The sequence below is a fragment of the Vipera berus genome, assembly GCF_964194415.1.
Source record: "Vipera berus genome assembly, chromosome: 5".
Classification (NCBI taxonomy): Eukaryota; Metazoa; Chordata; class Lepidosauria; order Squamata; family Viperidae; genus Vipera; species Vipera berus.
The window spans coordinates 21,669,710-21,687,991 of record NC_138207.1 but is presented as its reverse complement, the minus strand read 5'-3'; positions in this window follow the sequence as shown (position 1 = coordinate 21,687,991).

Sequence of the window (18,282 nt, the reverse complement as noted above, 5' to 3'; positions counted from 1 at the left end):
TTCTTTCATATGTTTTAGTCTCCAGGCCTTTAATCATCTTAGTTGCTCTTCTTTGCACTTTTTCCAAAGTCTCAACATGTGTGGTCTTGGAATACTGCATCCAGTTTTGGTCACCACATTACAAAAAAGACGTTGGTGAAAATATATCATTTTAATGTGGGTGGAAATAACTGAATGAAATGCATATTTTTAGAAGAGTATGTTGATTTTGCCTTGAGACTATGGAAAAGTGTCTCTAAATCCATTTTTGCAAATCTTTCAACAAGGAAAAATGCAAATGCAATCATGGATCAATGCATCACTAAATAAAGATTTATTAGCAGTATTGATATTCCCCTGTTTAATTGATGAGTGTAAATAAATTCTTATTTTATCACATGTGAAAATAACTGCATTTTGATACAATGCAGGAAAACAACAAATCACATTTTATTTAAAATACTTCAGAGTGTTTTGCTAGAAATATCTTTAGAATATAGATTTCTCTTACTTCTGATTCTCATAAAGAAGCATAGTTGTTTTTGTTCTATTGTGTTGAACTTAAACTGTGAGAAATAGCCTTTCCTTCAAAAAACAGCTCTTTTCTGAAGAACACTGATACAGAATATGACACCGCAAATGAATGTTGGTGGTCAAATTGTTTGGGATTGTATATGATAATTTCATGTGTGTATTATTGTATCATTCAAGTTGCTGATATATGATGTACCCTAGTTTTGCAATGGAGGTGGTATAAAGTCACACAAATAAACACAAAATAAATAAATAGGAGTATGCAAGGAGGTAGAAATTGCTATTTTCAAAAAAAGAGAAAATGTCTAAGCACAAGATAAGGTTGTTTTTGTTTTTTTTAAAGTGCATTTTTTGTATTATTGAACAGGATATGTCAATCCCCTGTGACATTGGAGCCTTAACTAGTGGCTTGGCAGATTACTATTTAGCCAGTGTTACTATTTGAATGGTTCATGGAAGGTTAAGGAGGATACCTCAATTTTTCTTTCTAAAGCAGGCATGTCAAACTCACGACGTCACGTGACATCGCGCGACGTATTAGAACTTTTTCCCATTGCCGAAAATGGGATGGGCACGGTTTCTCTGTGATGCTCCGGCCTGCGGGCCGGCAGTTTGACACCCCTGTTCTAAAGGATCCCTCTGGAATGCTGCATTATGATGCAATATCAATTCAAACTGACAGTAGCTTGCTAAGGTATTGATTGCAATTCTATCAATCACAGCAGAATTCGGTTAAAAATATTTCTTTAAAATCCACCATCATGCTCCCTTCTCCTTTTAGGGAAAGAAATATTTAACACCTTCCCCTGCACATCCTACTCAATGTTTTCTCCACTTCCACTATCTATAAAATAGTTTAAAGATCAGAAACTGTTTTAGCTCACCCTCTTCTGAAACAGAAAGAAGAACGTGAACAAATGAGAAACAAATTTCTATCCTGAAGAAATTAGGGAAATAGAAAGGAGGGAAGAACCAAATTTGGAAATTTCCTGCTTTCTAAAAGAGGAAAACTATTGAATTAATATCTAGAATAACCAGCAAGGTAAATCTGATTTGATTATATTCAGAGTGGATTTAGTAAGTATCTTAACAATGTTTGAAAAACCTCTGCATATTGTACGTCCAATCCAACACAAATAAGAAATGATCTACTGAAGTGTAAGAATGATTGGCACCTTCTAGTTTAATATAAACATGAAGATTGTTTTGTTTGATGAGTTAGGAAAGGTTCAGGTAGTAGAGACCTTTAAAGAAGGTTTGACTGGCTGTACTCAGCATGTAGTCCTCAATGGAACTGCATCTACATGGAGGGAAGTATGTAATGGGGTGCCCCAGGGCTCTGGTCTGGGCCCAGTGCTCTTCAACATCTTCATCAACGAATTGGACGAAGGGATAAATGGGGAACTCATCAAATTTGCAGACTACACCAAGATGGCAGGAATAGGCAACACTCCAGAAGACAGGCTTAAGATACAGGAGGATCTGGACAGACTTGAACACTGGGTGCTATCTAACAAAATGAAATTCAATGGTGAAAAAAGTAAGGTTCTACATTTAGGCAAGAAAAAACAAACATATAGGTATAGTATAGGGGGTACCTTGCTCAATAGTAGTAACTGTGAGAGGGATCTTGGAGTCCTAGTGGACAATCACTTAAATATGAGCCAGCAGTGTGCTGCAGCTGCCAGAAAAGCCAACACAGTGCTTAGCTGCATTAACAGAGGAATAGAATCAAGATTACGTGAAGTATTAATACCACTTTACAATGCCTTGGTAAGGCCACACTTGGAATACTGCATCCAGTTTTGGTCACCACAATGTAAAAAAGATGTTGAGACTCTAGAAAGAGTACAGAGAAGAGCAACAAAGATGATTAGGGGACTGGAGACTAAAACATATAAGGAATGGCTGCTGGAATTGCATATGTCTAGTTTAATGAAGAGAAGGACAAGGGGGGACATGATAGCAGTGTTCCAATATCTTAGGGGCTGCCACAAAGAGGAGGGACTCAAGCTATTCTCCAAAGCACCCAAAGGCAGGATAAGAAGCAATGAATGGAAACTAATCAAGGAGAGAAGCAACCTTAAGGAGAAACTTCCTGACAGTTAGGATAATTAACCAGTGGAACAACCTGCCTCCAGAAGCTGTGAATGCTCCAACACTGGAAGTTTTTAAGAAGAGACTGGCCAGCCATTTGTCTGAAATGGTATAGGGTTTCCTGCCTTAGCAGGGGGTTGGACTAGATGATCTCCAAGGTCCCTTCCAACTTTATTATTATTATTATTAAGAAGAGTTTTTCCTTTGCTGGAGAGAAATAGGCAATTCTTTCTCCTGGTTTTTGAACTGGCTTCTGAGAGCTGCAAAGGCCATGGCCATTACTGAACAGGGGTGGTAGAATGTAGCCCAGGTATTTAGTTTTTTGGAAGGGCCAGGTTGGGGATTACACCAAAGGGCAAAAGTGAATACGTTATCAATTTTGCACCATTTTTGTTCTTTGACATCACAAATGGAATTTTTTTTTGAAAAGGCACCCATTGTGCCTCTTCAGAACTTCAATACTTGAAAAAGGAGGCCACCAAAGTTTGATTGCATTAAATTACTTTGGAATCCTGTTATTGTTTTGAGGATTGAAAATAGGCCCTTGATAAAGAGAAGTTTTAAAAAAGCATAATACAGAATTAATCCAAATTATGATGAGGTTTAGGTTTAGGTGTGTGTCATGTATGTGTTTCACTTTGAGAGCGGGTAACTAAAGTTCAGTTTTGATGTGTGCCGTTGTGCCCACAGTAAAAAAATGATCATAAAGGATATCTTATCTTAGGTTTATCATCCAACATGTATTTTCAAATCTGGAATGCATGACGATTATGGTTTGGTAAGGTTAGTTGATTTTAAAAAATGCTATGTCTTGTCTGAAGTCAACCTTCTTTCCTATTTGCAGGATCATTTTTGTTCCCCTCTTATTTACTTGCAACTGATTTATTTGCAACTAGAGAAAAATGGAGAATCTTTCCTTATCTGACTACAATTGATATGGAATAGATTGAGACTATTTTTCCATTTTTAGGGAAAAGATACAAAATTAATTTAAATGAGCACCATACTCTTGCCTTGATTGCTCCTCCTTCTGGCAAACGCTTCTGTCAAAGTAATAATAGACCATTGTTCACACATATGGCTGGTTATTTAAGGGGAGGGGAGGGGAGTCACAAAAACATTCATCACTAGATTTTCTGAGCAAGATATGTGTCTTCGAGGACATCCCCTTTACTTCTTGAGGAAGTTAGCTTTTCACTCATCTGTTTTTGCATTTATAGTAAACCTGTAGTAGAAATGAAACAGAAAATGAACTGGTCAAGTACAGATTCCAAAATGGAAGTCATTGGACATCACTATTGCAAGATGTTTTGTTTAATGCCATATGATAAAGCAACAGTTTGAGGGAAGAAAATGTTTCTTCTTCCTCTTCCTCTTCCTTTTTTCTGGCTTCCCCTGCTTCAGAAAGAACAAATCATGGAAAATTAGCAGTTTTAGACTGAAACCATGGGGGGTTTCAGTGAGTGAGCCTTTAGCATAATGGAAAATTGTGTTGCAGGAAACCACAACACAGCAGCAGCATCTTTTCTTCCTTCATCAATAAACTAAGTTAGAAACTCCATCATAAGAAATGTGAAATAAATTCTCAAGTCACCTGAAAGTAAAACAGAAAATGGAAGTTGAGAAGAAAAAAATAACTTCTGAGAAAGTCCAGGTTATGATTTTGGCAGACTTTCTGTTGCTGCTTCTGTTATACTAGCTCCGGCAGAATATTCTAGATTTAAATTCCTCTTTCTAAATAGTTTCAAGTCAAACTGAAAGTCATATGCTGTACATTCTGGGACTGGATCCATGTTGTCTCTACTCTTGAAATTCAGATGGAGGGTTGAAGGTATGAAGATACTTATCACTTGATACCTCAAACTCTGCTGCTGAAATTTGATGGCATGTAAGCAGAGACCTTTATTTGTAGCTCCTCCAGAGTACTTTCTGAGACTGCTGACAGAATGATGCAATGGGATTCTTTCTCTGAAAAATTAGAAGTAAAATATACAATTGAACACCATTGCCATAATTGGGAACCACTTTCATTAGCTGTTAAAAATAGACCATCCTATGACTAAGACAATTACTTGCCTATAAGAGTTCCTTGAAGCAGTTTTTCTTACCTAACAACTACTGTATTTCTTGCATGCTACTATGCTGAGTTCCTTTAAGCTGTATTTAAGGAAAGTTGCCAAAAGGAAACCTGTAGTAGCGTTCTCTATTATGAGGACTGAACTCAAAGTCATGACAATAGAATTAGAAGGAATTGAAATGTTTAGAATACAAACTACCCATTAATGAGTTTAGTAAAGTAGTTTTGCTACTACTTTCTCTGAAGTAAGGCCTGTGACCGTCGTGAGAGTATGGTCCGACCTGTTCAGAGGTTACCCGGCTTGAGTGGCAGTGGAGCTGGCTTGGCGGACTGGATATCTACCTACCTTCTGACTTTAGATCCTCCTTATCAATCATGGGTCAGCCTTTGCTGGACCTGCATGGACAATTATGGCTCGCCTATATTACACTAGCACGGACTTATTCGCTTCCTGGGTGTGACCCGCCTGTTTTTTACTTCTCCTCTTGATGACGGGCCCAATTGTTGGGACCCTGAGAGATGGTTGGGCAGGGATAGGAACCTCCGGTATAAATCTAAGAAGAGGTTCCTGGTTTGTTTTTTATCGAAACATTTTATAGGGTTAGGGAGGGGGAGGGTTTGAGGTCTTCGTCGGATTTTGGGGGGTGTCCACCAACCGCTGTTCAGTCCAGGCTTGGGACAGATCACAGCGGGACGGGACTTGGGCTGGTTGCCTCTGGGGCCCCGAAGCGGGGTGTGGGATTATCTATTCCCACGATGTTAGGGAATGGCAGCAGGCATTCGAACAGAGGGCTGTATCAACATCCGGGAGTGCGTCCCCGCTGTCTTCAAGCGGTGATGCGCTCTGACCCTCTGGTTTCGTCCCGTGGTTCCAGGAACGAGGATGAGCAGCCACCTGAGCTCAGGCTTGTGTATTTTAATGCCAGGTCTGTAATCAATAAGGCTCCTCTTATCCGTGATTTGATTGAGGAGGAGCGTGCGGACCTGGCTTGCATTACGGAGACCTGGTTGGGCCCAGAGTGAGGTTTCCCTCTGGTTGATATTTGCCCACCAGGTTTCCGGGTGCTTTACCAGCCTCGGGCTCAGGGTAGGGGCGGGGGTGTGGCGGTAGTTGTGAGGGAGACCTTATGTCCGCGGGAGGCCACTGTTGTCCAAATAGCTGGGTGTGAGTCTCTCCTCCTGAGATGTGGCCCTAGGGCTCAGTTGGGCTTGCTGCTGGTGTACCTTTCGCCTAGTTGCATAGCAACAGCCCTGCCTGAGCTTCTCAACATCTTCTCGGGGTTGGTGATTGAGTTCCCCAGATTTATGATTTTGGGTGACTTCAATCTGCCATCCCTGGGGGGATCATCTGAGTTAGCTCAGGAGTTCATGGCTTCCATGACGGCCATGGACCTGATACAAGTAATTCAGGGCCCAACTCATGGGGGGGGGTCACACGCTCGATTTGATTTTTCTATCTGGTCGGTGGTTAGATGATCTGGGTGGGGTTTCCCCAATTGTTAGGCCCCTGTCATGGACTGATCATCATCTCCTGCGGCTGGTCTTCCATTTTGCCACTCCCCATCGTGGGGTCGTTGAACCAACAAGATGGTTCCACCCTAGGCGCTTAATGGACCCTGTGCGGTTCCAGGCGGCGCTTGGGTCCCCACCTGCTGCCTTTGCTCACAGCTCAGCCGATGCCTTAGTGGAAGCCTGGGAAAAGGCAGCCACGGAGGCACTTGACCAAGTTGTACCCATGCGGCCCCTGACCCGGTGCAGATCCCAGTGGGCTCTGTGGTTCTCTGCGGAGCTCCGGGAGATGAAGCATCAGAGACGGGGCCTAGAGAGCTGTTGGAGGTCCAGCCGGTCTGAATCCGACCGATTGTGACTAAGGTCCTCTATGAGGTCTTATCTCGTGGCGATGAGGACGGAAAGGTCTAACTACTTTGCTACCCTCATTGCATCCACAGATAATCGCCCGGCCGCCCTGTTTAGGGTGACCCGCTCTCTCCTTAATCAGGAGGTGAGGGAGGAGCCCTTGCAGGGTCGTGCCGAGGAGTTTAGCCAACATCTGTCGGACAAAATCGCTCGGATCCGGACCGGTTTGGACTCCGACTGGGCAGAGTCTGACAGTGAGGACATGGGTGGTCTTGGTGATGTCATCTGGGAGGAGTTCGATCCTGTGACTCTGGAAGAGGTGGACAGGATTATGGGGAAGCTGAGCTCCACCACGTGTTTATTGGACCCGTACCCCTCCTGGCTGGTTTATGCGGCTCGGGAGGGGACACGAGGCTGGCTTCAGGCAGTGATAACTGCTTCTTTGAGTGAGGGCAGTTTTCCCACCACCTTGAAGGAGGCGGTGGTGAGACCCCTCCTCAAGAAGCCTGCCCTGGACCCAGCTGTTTTAAACAACTATCATCCGGTCTCCAACCTTCACTTTCTTGAAAAGGTTGTTGAGAGTGTGGTGGTGCATCAGCTTCCTTTGTTCCTGAAGGAAGCTGATTTGTTCCTGAAGGAAGCTGATTATCTGGACCCGTACCAATCAGGCTTCAGGCCTGGGCACAGCACGGAGACAGCATTGGTCGCGCTGGTGAATGATCTCTGGCGGGCTCGGGACAGGGGTTGTTCCTCTGTCCTAGTCCTATTAGACCTCTCAGCGGCTTTCGATATCATCGACCATGGTATCTTACTGCGGCATCTCAGGGGGTTGGGAGTGGGAGGCACCGTTTTACGGTGGTTCTCCTCCTACCTCCTGGGACATTTGCAGTCAGTGTTGGCAGGAGGGCAGAGGTCGGCCTCGAGGCCTCTCATTTGTGGAGTTCCTCAGGGGTTGGTCCTCTCGCCTCTCCTGTTCAACATCTATATGAAACCACTGGATGAGATCATTCGTGGTTTTGGGGTTGGGTATCATCAATATGCTGATGATACCCACCTTTTCATCTCTACCCCAAACCACCCCAGTGATGCCCTCAATGTGATGTCCCGTTGCCTGGAGGCGGTTCGGGTTTGGATGGGGAGGAACAAGCTTCGGCTCAACCCCGACAAGACTGAGTGGCTGTACGTGCCCGCATCTTGGGAAATTCAGATTATTCCATCTCTAATCATGGGGGGTGAGATATTACCCCCCGTAGATAGGGTTCGCAACTTGGGTGTCCTCCTAGATTCACAGCTCTCCTTGGAAGATCATATAGGAGCTGTGACTAGGGGGGCCTTCACCCAGGTTCGCCTGGTGCACCAGTTGTGGCCCTATCTGGACCGGGATGCCTTGCGTACAGTCACTCATGCGCTCGTGACCTCTCGTTTGGACTACTGCAATGCTCTCTACATGGGGCTTCCCTTGAGGACTACTCGGAGGCTTCAGCTGGTGCAAAATGCAGCCGCGCGAGTGGTGGTGGGGGTTTCCTGATACTCCCATGTAACACCTCTACTCTGCGAGCTGCATTGGCTTCCGGTTGCCCTCCAGGTGAGATTCAAGGTGCTGGTAATGACCTATAAAGCCCTAAATGGCATGGGTCTGGATTACTTACGGGAGCACCTGCTGCCGGCATCAACTTCCCTTCGTCCAGTGCGCTCCCACAGAGAGGGCCTCCTTAGGGTGCCGTCGGTCAAAGAGTGTCGACTGGCGACCCCCAGGGGGAGGGCGTTCTCTGTGGGCGCGCCAGACCTTTGGAACTGTTTACCAGTTGAGCTCCGGACGGCCCCCGACCTTCGCTCCTTCCGCCGTGACCTAAAAACATACTTATTTGAACAAGCTGGCCTGGTCTGATGGGTTTGGGGTATTTTAATATTAATTATTTTAATATTAATTGTATTAATTTTTATTGTAATTGGGCTACATTATTTAATTCTTTCTTAACTTTTGTATACTGTATTTTTATTGTATTTGCCCTGTACACCGCCCTGAGTTCTTCGGGAGAAGGGCGGTATAGAAATTAAATTATTATTATTATTATTATTATTATTATTATTATTATTATTATTATTATTATTATTATTATTATTATTATTATTATTATTATTATTATTATTATTATTATTACTATATGTTAGGTCTCTTCTTGTAGGAATGGTGGAATGGTGGAATCTTCCTCTTCATCTCTCTTTTATTGCTGAATTAATAATTCTCAATAAAAATGGATTTGAGTCCAGATTAAAGTTTGACCATCCATACTTTCCAAAAGTGATAATTCTTTGGCACCTGACAGATTCCCTGCCCTACCTAATATTTAAAGAATAAAGATTGTCTGTCTCTCTGTCTATCTATCTATTATCATCTCTATTGAAAACAAAGGGAATGATGCCATGCTGTTTGCAGCAGCTGACACCTGATTTTCCCCCCCAAAGTGTATATTTTTAGAGGAATGCAAGCAGGAATTAAGTAGGACGTTTTAGTTGCATTTCATTTTTCTTATGCAATATGAAATGATAAAAAATGCCAGCAGAGGGCAATGTTGGTCTACATCATACTTAAAGGTAACAAAATAAAATGAAAAAAATTAGATGCTTAGAAGTCTCTGAAGATAACTGAAAAATGGGGATTCCATTCCTAACACTGAAATGTCCTTTGCCTTGCCTTGAAGTTTATTATATATATAAAACACAGGGAGTTAAGAGCAAAATCTAGAGACAGAAAGACTAGAGATCCTTCAGTATAACTCATATTCTTCAGTTACAGAAGTGTTGTAAAGTGGTTTTTTTGTGTGGCCCTTCTTCCTGGCCTTTATAGGATGGAGAAGGAAAGAAATGGACTTTATTCAGGTACCATATTCTTACCTGACAGACAATCAATACTGAAAGTATTACAAGGGCTGATCCTACCATTTAGCAATCATTAAAATAAACCAAGCACTTTGAAACAGATTTTGGATGTCATATAATGGAAAATGGGCAATGTTCTAATGCCAGTAAGGGGCATAACAATAGCAAAACTATCTTTTTGTTTTTACATGCCAAAATAATTTGGCTAGATGAAAAGAAGGTTGAGATGAGATAATATGTGAAGAGAAGAAGAGTGGGAGGAGGGGGAAAAAGGGGACACAAATGGTAAGAGAAGAGGAAGCCAGAAGGAAGTATGAAAAAATAATGAGACAAATCAGAGGGAAGTGGTTTGAGAAGAAGAGAAATGAAAGTCAGAAGAAATGAACTAGAAAAGAAAGAAGAGGAAGGAAACTAGAGAATAAGGAGTCAAAGAAGGAAATACAACAAGCAACGAGAGCTGTTGTAGAAACAGTAAACAGGATAAAATCCAATAAGCATCTCAGCTGAAAGAGTGGGATGCTGGAAGAGGTGGGAAACAACTTGACTGAAGCATGTGAATATTGCAGGGATGTGTGTGTGAAGTGCTATTCAAGGGACCCCTTGAATGGGATGGATATGGGGTAGATATTTAGCACAATTGTCTGATGGTTCATTCAAACTCATTTGTAAAATGGTGAAGATTGATATAAGGGTCTGTTATTTCAATTTCTGTAAGTTAAATAGAGAAAAAATAGTAATAAATCAGTTTCTGTTCACGACCACAAGGTGCTTTTCTTTTAGTAAATTAAGCTTCTCAGGCAGTGATGCAAGGTTCTGCCTGCCATTTAGCAAGGGCCAAAAATTGGATGGTGCCACTTTTATCTGAGGAGGACTCAATGGGGTTCCTTAAGACAGACCAGCTCCCAAACCCAGGAGACCCCCCAAATCGGTTTGTACAGAACTTGTTATATGTTACTGTGATAGAATGTGCACCTGTTATATGTGAGGGAGAGTTTTGGCAATATGGAGTTTCTCAATAGAGAGAGAGGCCCAAGGTGGATATGGGAGGGGAAAGAGGTTCAGGGTAACCACACCCAGAATCCCTCAAGGTATATCTAGTGGAATAGAAGGTTACAGCTTTATTTTGGCTAGATTCTGTCCACTAGGTATAAGAAAATAAAGAATTGGATTCAATTAAATTTTGCTACAACATCTTTGGGCTAAGACTTACTGTTACAATTAGGATTCATTACCTGGAGTTTATAAGTTAGTGTGTTGCGCAAACCAGCAAGATAGTTCCTATCCAACTCAGCAGGAGAAGAATCAGTAAAGGTTACAATAAAGCTACGCCAGCCAATCTGGAGAATGACACAGACTGGCAGAGGTCAATCAACATTCCAATACAAAAAAAGGGGAAGACTTAATGGAGCGTGCAAACCATTATAACCTATGTTATATGCTAGCAAAATAATACTTAGGATCATCCAATATAGTTTTACATTGATAAAAAGGTGCCAGATCTTCAAGCTGGCTTTAAAAAGAATGATAAATGTGGGACATTATTGCTGACAACTGAAAAAGTCAAAGAATACCAAAAAGAAGTCAGTATGTACTTTATTAATTATAGAAAGGCCTTTGATTGCATCAGTCTTTTCAAGCTGTGCAAAGTGCTTGGAAAAATAAGAATCTCAGAACGTTCAATTGTCTTCACATGATAGTTATTACAGTTCAAGAAGCTACACTGTGAATACCATAGGTGAAACACTGGCTCCAGGTTGGTAAAGAAATGAGACTAGGCTGTATTTATTCAACCTTTATGCTGAATATTTATTAAAGGAAGTTGATGTGGAAGAAGTTGAGCATGGTTTTAATACTGGAGGAAAAAATATCAATAACTGCAGTACACGGTGCACGATGACCAATGATTCCTTTCAAATCTCTGAATAATTTAAGACTTTTTTTGCCTGTGCCTAAAAGATAGGATGCAATAGGACCAGTCACTTTCTTTCAGCTCAACTTAACTTGCAAGATTGTTTTTATAAAGAGAAAATCAGGAGAGATCTCATGTACTACCTCTAATTCTTCAAAGAAAAGATAGGATATAACTATTACAAAAATAGCCAAACAAATAAAAACAGTGTGTCAAATATGAAAAAGTTCTTGGCTTTTTTTAAAAAAAAAAATCAGGCAGTGGTGATATTCAAACTAGCATCTGAGTGGAAGATCTTAATATCCAGTCAAACTGAGATGTTCCTTGGTACAATGGCATCTACAGGGAGAATATAGAATTACTCTAGATGGGTTCATAACCATATTAATGAAGTCCTGGTCCTTTTCTACATGTAATAATGGGTGGGGCTTCAATTGCCTGCTTTCATATCAACCCATGTTACAGGTTAAAACTAGCACACTGGAAACTTTGAAAAGCCAAGATCACAATTAGGCTGTAGATGCATCACTTTTGTCCTCCTTTGGAAGACACAGAACATAGAATCATAGAGTTGGAAGGGGCCTCAGAGGTCCTAGACCGTCCAAACCCCTGCTCAGGGCAGGAGACTTTGTTGATTTTCAAATTGCCACCAGCTTCTTTATTCTTTGAATAAATCAACAGAGCTGATTTCCTGAAATATGTTGAAATGAGAAGATTTTAAATAGAAATTACCTTGCCACATATTATCAGACATTACCATATACCTGGTCAAATGGTTGTCCTGGTTATTTTTGAAAACCTCCAGTGATAGAGCACCCACAACTCCAGGAGGCAAGCTACACCATTGATGAATTGTTCTCACTGTCAGAAATTTTTCGCTACCTTCTAGATTAGATCTCTCTTCAACAAGCTTCCACCCATTTCTTCTTGTTCTGCCCTTTGGTGCTTTGGAGAATAAGTCAATTCCTTCTTCTTACTGATAAAGGTAAAGGTAAAGGTTCCCCCGCACATGCGTGCTAGTCGTTTCCGACTCTAGGGGCCGGTGCTCATCTCCGTTTCAAAGCCAAAGAGCTAGCGCTTGTCCGAGGACGTCTCTGTGGTCATGAGCCTTGGTGGAGCCTTGGTGGAGCAGTGGGCTGATGCCTCCTTAAGTAACACCAGCTGCCTGCAATTAGTGCAGGTTCGCATCCCACCAGGCTCAAGGTTGACTCAGCCTTCCATCCTTCCGAGGTAGGTAAAATGAGGACCCAGATTGTTGGGGGCAATAAGCTGACTTTGTAATAATGCCGCTTGGGGTGTGTGTGAAAGCCCTAACAAGCAGGCATATACATAGAATGAAGGCTACTGCTAAGCTTGTAAGCCGCCCTGAGTCTTTGGAGAAGGGCGGGATATAAATGTAATAAAAAAAAAATTAAAAAATAAAATAAAAATGTGGCTGGTATGACTAGATGCCAAAGGCGCACGGAACACTGTTACCTTCCCACTGTAGTGGTCCCTATTTTTCTACTTGCATTTTTACGTGCTTTCAAACTGCTAGGTTGGCAGAAGCTGGGACGAGTAACAGGTGCTCACTCTGCTACACGGCACTCGGGATTCGACCTGCCAAACTGCCGACCATCTGATCGACAAGCTCAGCGTCCTAACCCACTGAGCCACTGATAGCCCCCACTTAATCCTTCTCTTTGATAGACTAGACTCTATGATACACTATTACTGTAGAATATGGGTTAAAACTATTAAGAAAGGAAGTGGGAGCAGAAGAAAACTTTGAACTTATACTTAAATTACTTAAGCACAGTTAATATGATTACTACTCCCCGTATATTTAAAAATGTTTTTGCTTTGCAAATTTTGCTGCACCTCTAGGGCAACTTATGTGCTTAGCTTTTGCATATTTGAAGCAATCTCTGTACTTATTTTTTGGTTATTTTGTTTAGATTATATTTTCTATTATTATTCAGTGGTCAGCTTCTTAAATCATAGCATGATAGAATATAGGGGTTTAAAAGCTTTATATAAAGTACCCTGTCTATAGTGCTTTATAGTCTATAAAGTACCCTGTCTGTAGTGCTATGTATGCTCCTCAGTTATGCTTGCGGTAGGTGGAATTCTTATTCCATTATTTGGGATTTTTTTTACTGTATTGAAAAAGGAAGATTATCTTCTGTCAGTCAATTACAAAGGCAATTTTGAGGTGATTCCCTGCTGTGTGGAGAGCTAAGATGCTATTGTGAATCCTTAGCATAGGGCATTTTAGACTTAAGGAATAGAAGAACAGATAGGCAAATTCAAGTTTCTTCCTACCCTCCACACTGAGAATTTTGAAAAGAATCCTTGCTCTTCCTGCTTCTATTAATCCCACTTTTAATTGGCTTCCCTTTCTCATGGACAGGATGAATGAGTGTGAACTGTTCAGCTTTGAATTATAGTGTAGGGCAGTATTTCTCATCCTTGATAACTTTAAGATATGTGGATTTCAATTCTTTAATTTCAACTATTCCAGCTGACTGGGGAATTCAAGGAGTTGAAACCCACATGCCTTAAAATAGCTTAAATTGAGAAATACTGGTCTAGGATATCTAGGATATTTTAGGATTATTTTCTGTCTTCTTTCAGAATTGCCCTAAATTGCAAATGGAGCCCTGCTCGTCTCAGCAGGCTTATGATTTTGCTGAGGAATATTTCAACATAACCGTTACAAAAGAGGTTAAAAATCATTACAATGTGCATCCTTAATGTCAGACTAAGAATCCACAATATCTTTTCTTCCATGTATTTACATTTGAAGGTGGTAGTGGTGATGGTTTTGAAACCACCAGTGAATAGAAGCTACAGTGAACCAAATTACTTTTTCACCACAGTTCACTGAATAAGCTACAACTGCTTGTGTAAAATATAAAGTGGACTTAGGCAATAGGCTATTAACTATGGTTTGCAAATGATACAGGCTGGGATCATGTAATATAGCATAGTATATAAACTTTGTTAATATGAAGAAAGCCTAAAAAAGGTATGATGTAGAAAATCTCTATTTGAAATTTAGATGAAAATCTCTACTGGGAACTGAGTTTAGGATTGTATGATTGCATTCATTTCCTGATTGTCTGAATGGACTTAAAGAAGGCTGGGCAATTCATTTTCCCAAGGGCCCACATGAGAAACTAGGACCATTATGGAGGACTACCCTGTCATGAACTGAACAGGGACAACTAAAGGGCTGGATGTGGCCCACAGTCCACAAAATGCCCAGGTCTGAGTTAATGGGAAATCTGATCACATGGACACTTTCACTCAGCAATAGTTTAAAATATCTATGGCCAAGTTTAAAGTGACCTTTAGCTGAAGACCACATTTCTGGCCTAAGAATTATATACATTTCTAGGGTTATGATTTTACCACACTTAATCACTGAATTTCAAATGTCAGCCAACTTAAAAAAGAGGGGGTTAATAGAGAGGAAGTGAACATGAAATCAAAATGCCTGAAAATTGAAACTTTCTCCATTTTCTAAGGCACTTTTCTTTGACCTGTACTCTCCAGATAGATGTGGTGCCAGAAGACAATTATAGCTTATTGCTCCTCTACCTTCCTCTAGTTTATTTCCAGAACAAAATACTATAGAAACCCTGAGCCAATATCTCCAGGTACTATTCAACATAATGCAAGCTCCCTAAATCTTCTATATGATGACATTTGGACATTTCTGTCACATCCTGTAAGGTATGGAATGTAGTAGGAAAAACTGGGATGTACTGAATTAATTTTCAACACCAGCATGATAAGGACTACTACACCAATACAAATCAATGTAAGAGAGCTATAGAGTTTGATCATCTGTTAACACAAAGAAGCCTTGGGAAGTTGTAATTTCATGTGGAGGAATTATAGTGGAAGAGAAGAGAGAAAAAGATGAATGCTTAACCTTTCTTTACCCATTCAAAATTATATTCTAAGGTGTTATTTTCCCCTGTGGGGGTCTATGTCAGTTCTACAAAGATTTTCCAAGAGAGGGGCTGGTATGGAAATTTTCCTCAAGGTGCAAATGTGATAATCTTGAATAAAAAGATTAGCAATGCTTTTTGCCTGACTTACTGTCCTAATACTCAACAAGACATCATCTTATTGCACCTGTGAGTCAATTTGACAGTATGGCAAATGGCAAGAGATAAATTAGAGGAAGGATCTTCACATACTATCTCTGTGTCTGTCTCTCACCTGGCCTATAATTATTCCATTAGTTTGTGTACTTAAGAAACAAATGGAAATTCCTCTCCCCCATTTCCTCTTTTTAGTGTTTCAAAGGTGCTTTTCCAAAAGGCAACTGCACTTTCTTGTTTTTTTTTCCTTGAAAACCTTTCACATCTCAGAAGCTTCTTGGATGAGAAGTCAATGTTTTCAAGAAAAAAAAACCCCAGGAAAGCATATCTGGGACAACCATGACCTGGATGATTGATAATCTCCATAGACACTCTTTCTTGTCCTTCACTAAGAGGTGGTTAAGATAGAAGTGAGGTTTTCCCATCTTTATGTATCTGCAAGCCTTGGATATCTGCCATGCCAAGGATTGCCCATCCAACAAGATCTGTTCCAGTGGGCTCGCCCCAGGCCCCTTAAGTCAGTGAAATGTCATCCTTATGAACCATAGAGATCTTAAGAGCCTTGGTGGAGCAGTGGGCTAATGCCTCCTTAAGTAACACCAGCTGCCTGCAATTAGTGCAGGTTTGAGTCCCACCAGGCTCAAGGTTGACTCAGCCTTCCATCCTTCCGAGGTAGGTAAAATGAGGACCCAGATTGTTGGGGGCAATAAGCTGACTTTGTAAAAATGCCGCTGGGGGGGGGCGAAAGCCCTAATAAGCAGGCATATACATAGAATTTTAATTTTAATTTTTTAATTTTAATTCCATTTATATCCCGCCCTTCTCCGAAGACTCAGGGCGGCTTACAAGCTTAGCAGTAGCCTTCATTCTATGTATATGCCTGCTTATTAGGGCTTTCACACACACCCCAAGCGGCATTATTACAAAGTCAGCTTAATTGCCCCCAACAATCTGGGTCCTCATTTTACCTACCTCGGAAGGATGGAAGGCTGAGTCAACCTTGAGCCTGGTGGGATGCGAACCTGCACTAATTGCAGGCAGCTGGTGTTACTTAAGGAGGCATTAGCCCACTGCTCCACCAAGGCTCAGAATGAAGGCTATTGCTAAGCACATTTGATTTGTGCTTAGATTGTAAGCCGCCCTGAGTCTTCGGAGAAGGGCGGGATATAAATGGGATTAAAATAAAAAATAAAATAAAATTCTCAATTGCTGTTCCTTTTCTGTGACACAGCATCTCCCAGATAGCCAGATGGCTCCTTTCCTCCTGGTCTTATTCCTTCAAGTTTCGAAGGTTGGAATGCTGTTGTTTTGATAGGTTTGAAAGTACAATGTCTTTTGAATTTTTGTTATATTGTTGAATGTTCCCAGTGCTATTAGTAGATTCTGTAATATTGTTTTTTTTTCTTTTCCTGATATTGTTTTAATCTGGTTTATGGGGATTGGAATATATGCTGCCCAGTGATGTTTGGAGCAACCATTTAACATAAATAAAATAAAAATAATAAATAAGTTTCTTAATAAATCTAACTTTCCCTTCTGATGTATTGAATATCCATTAGCATTCATTAATTGCTGGGCTAAGCCCATATTGTACTCTGCAGCCAAGACAATGTATTATATTTCATTGGAATGTTCCTCTACTTAATTACTTGGTATTTGTTCAGATTCTGTTTATGTGCAGGATCATATCCTCTCCAAAAGGCTGCTATTGAATCCAATTCTCCAACAGGCAATTCACCTTGAATGGAATTTCTTCTTACATACTTCGTGGAGCAGTGGGCTAATGCCTCCTTAAGTAACACCAGCTGCCTGCAATTAGTGCAGGTTCGCATCCCACCAGGATCAAGGTTGACTCAGCCTTCCATCCTTCCGAGGTAGGTAAAATGAGGACCCAGATTGTTGGGGGCAATAAGCTGACTTTGTAATAATGCCGCTTGGGGTGTGTGTGAAAGCCCTAATAAGCAGGCATATACATAGAATGAAGGCTATTGCTAAGCTTGTAAGCCGCCCTGAGTCTTTGGAGAAGGGCAGGATATAAATGGAATTAAAATAAAAATAAAAAAATACTTCCCTCCATGTTATTTTAGAATAACATAGTGAACATCTGTTCTGGCATCTGCTTCTTTGAAAAAAAAGAAATCCTACCTCAAAACAAACTCTACCTGAAAAAAGCATTAAACTTTCCAAAGCAATAATTATTAACCTCATAATATAACCTCTTTCATAAATATAATTATATAGTAGATCTGGAAAGTCCATCTTAGTCTAAATTTTAATTTCCATTTTGCTGCTGGAACCAAACAAAAATAATCTAATATAAATAACAGGTTAAAAGGTAAAGTTAAAGGTTCCCCCGCACATGTGTGCTAGTCGTTTCTGACTCTAGGGGCCGGTGCTCATCTCCGTTTCAAAGCCGAAGAGCCAGTGCTTGTCTGAGGATGTCTCTGTGGTCATGTGGCCGGCATAACTAGATGCCAAAGGCGCACAGAACTCTGTTACCTTCCCACCGTAGTGGTCCCTATTTTTCTACTTGCATTTTTACGTGCTTTCGAACTGCTATGTTGGCAGAAGCTGGGACGAGTAACAGGCGCTCACTCTGTTACGCGGCACTCGGGATTCGACCTGCCAAACTGCCGACCTTCTGATCGACAAGCTCAGCGTCCTAACCCACTGAGCCACCGCATCCCTATTTACCTGGTTAGCCTTCATTATAATAAATCCATTGATGGGAAGCTCACTATCAACTTATTTTTATATATTAATATTAGTAGCACCAAAAATGAAACTGGCTTTATTTCTGCTTTAACAAAGAATATTTGTTTGAGCAATTGTTCCTATGTAGTCTTACTGAT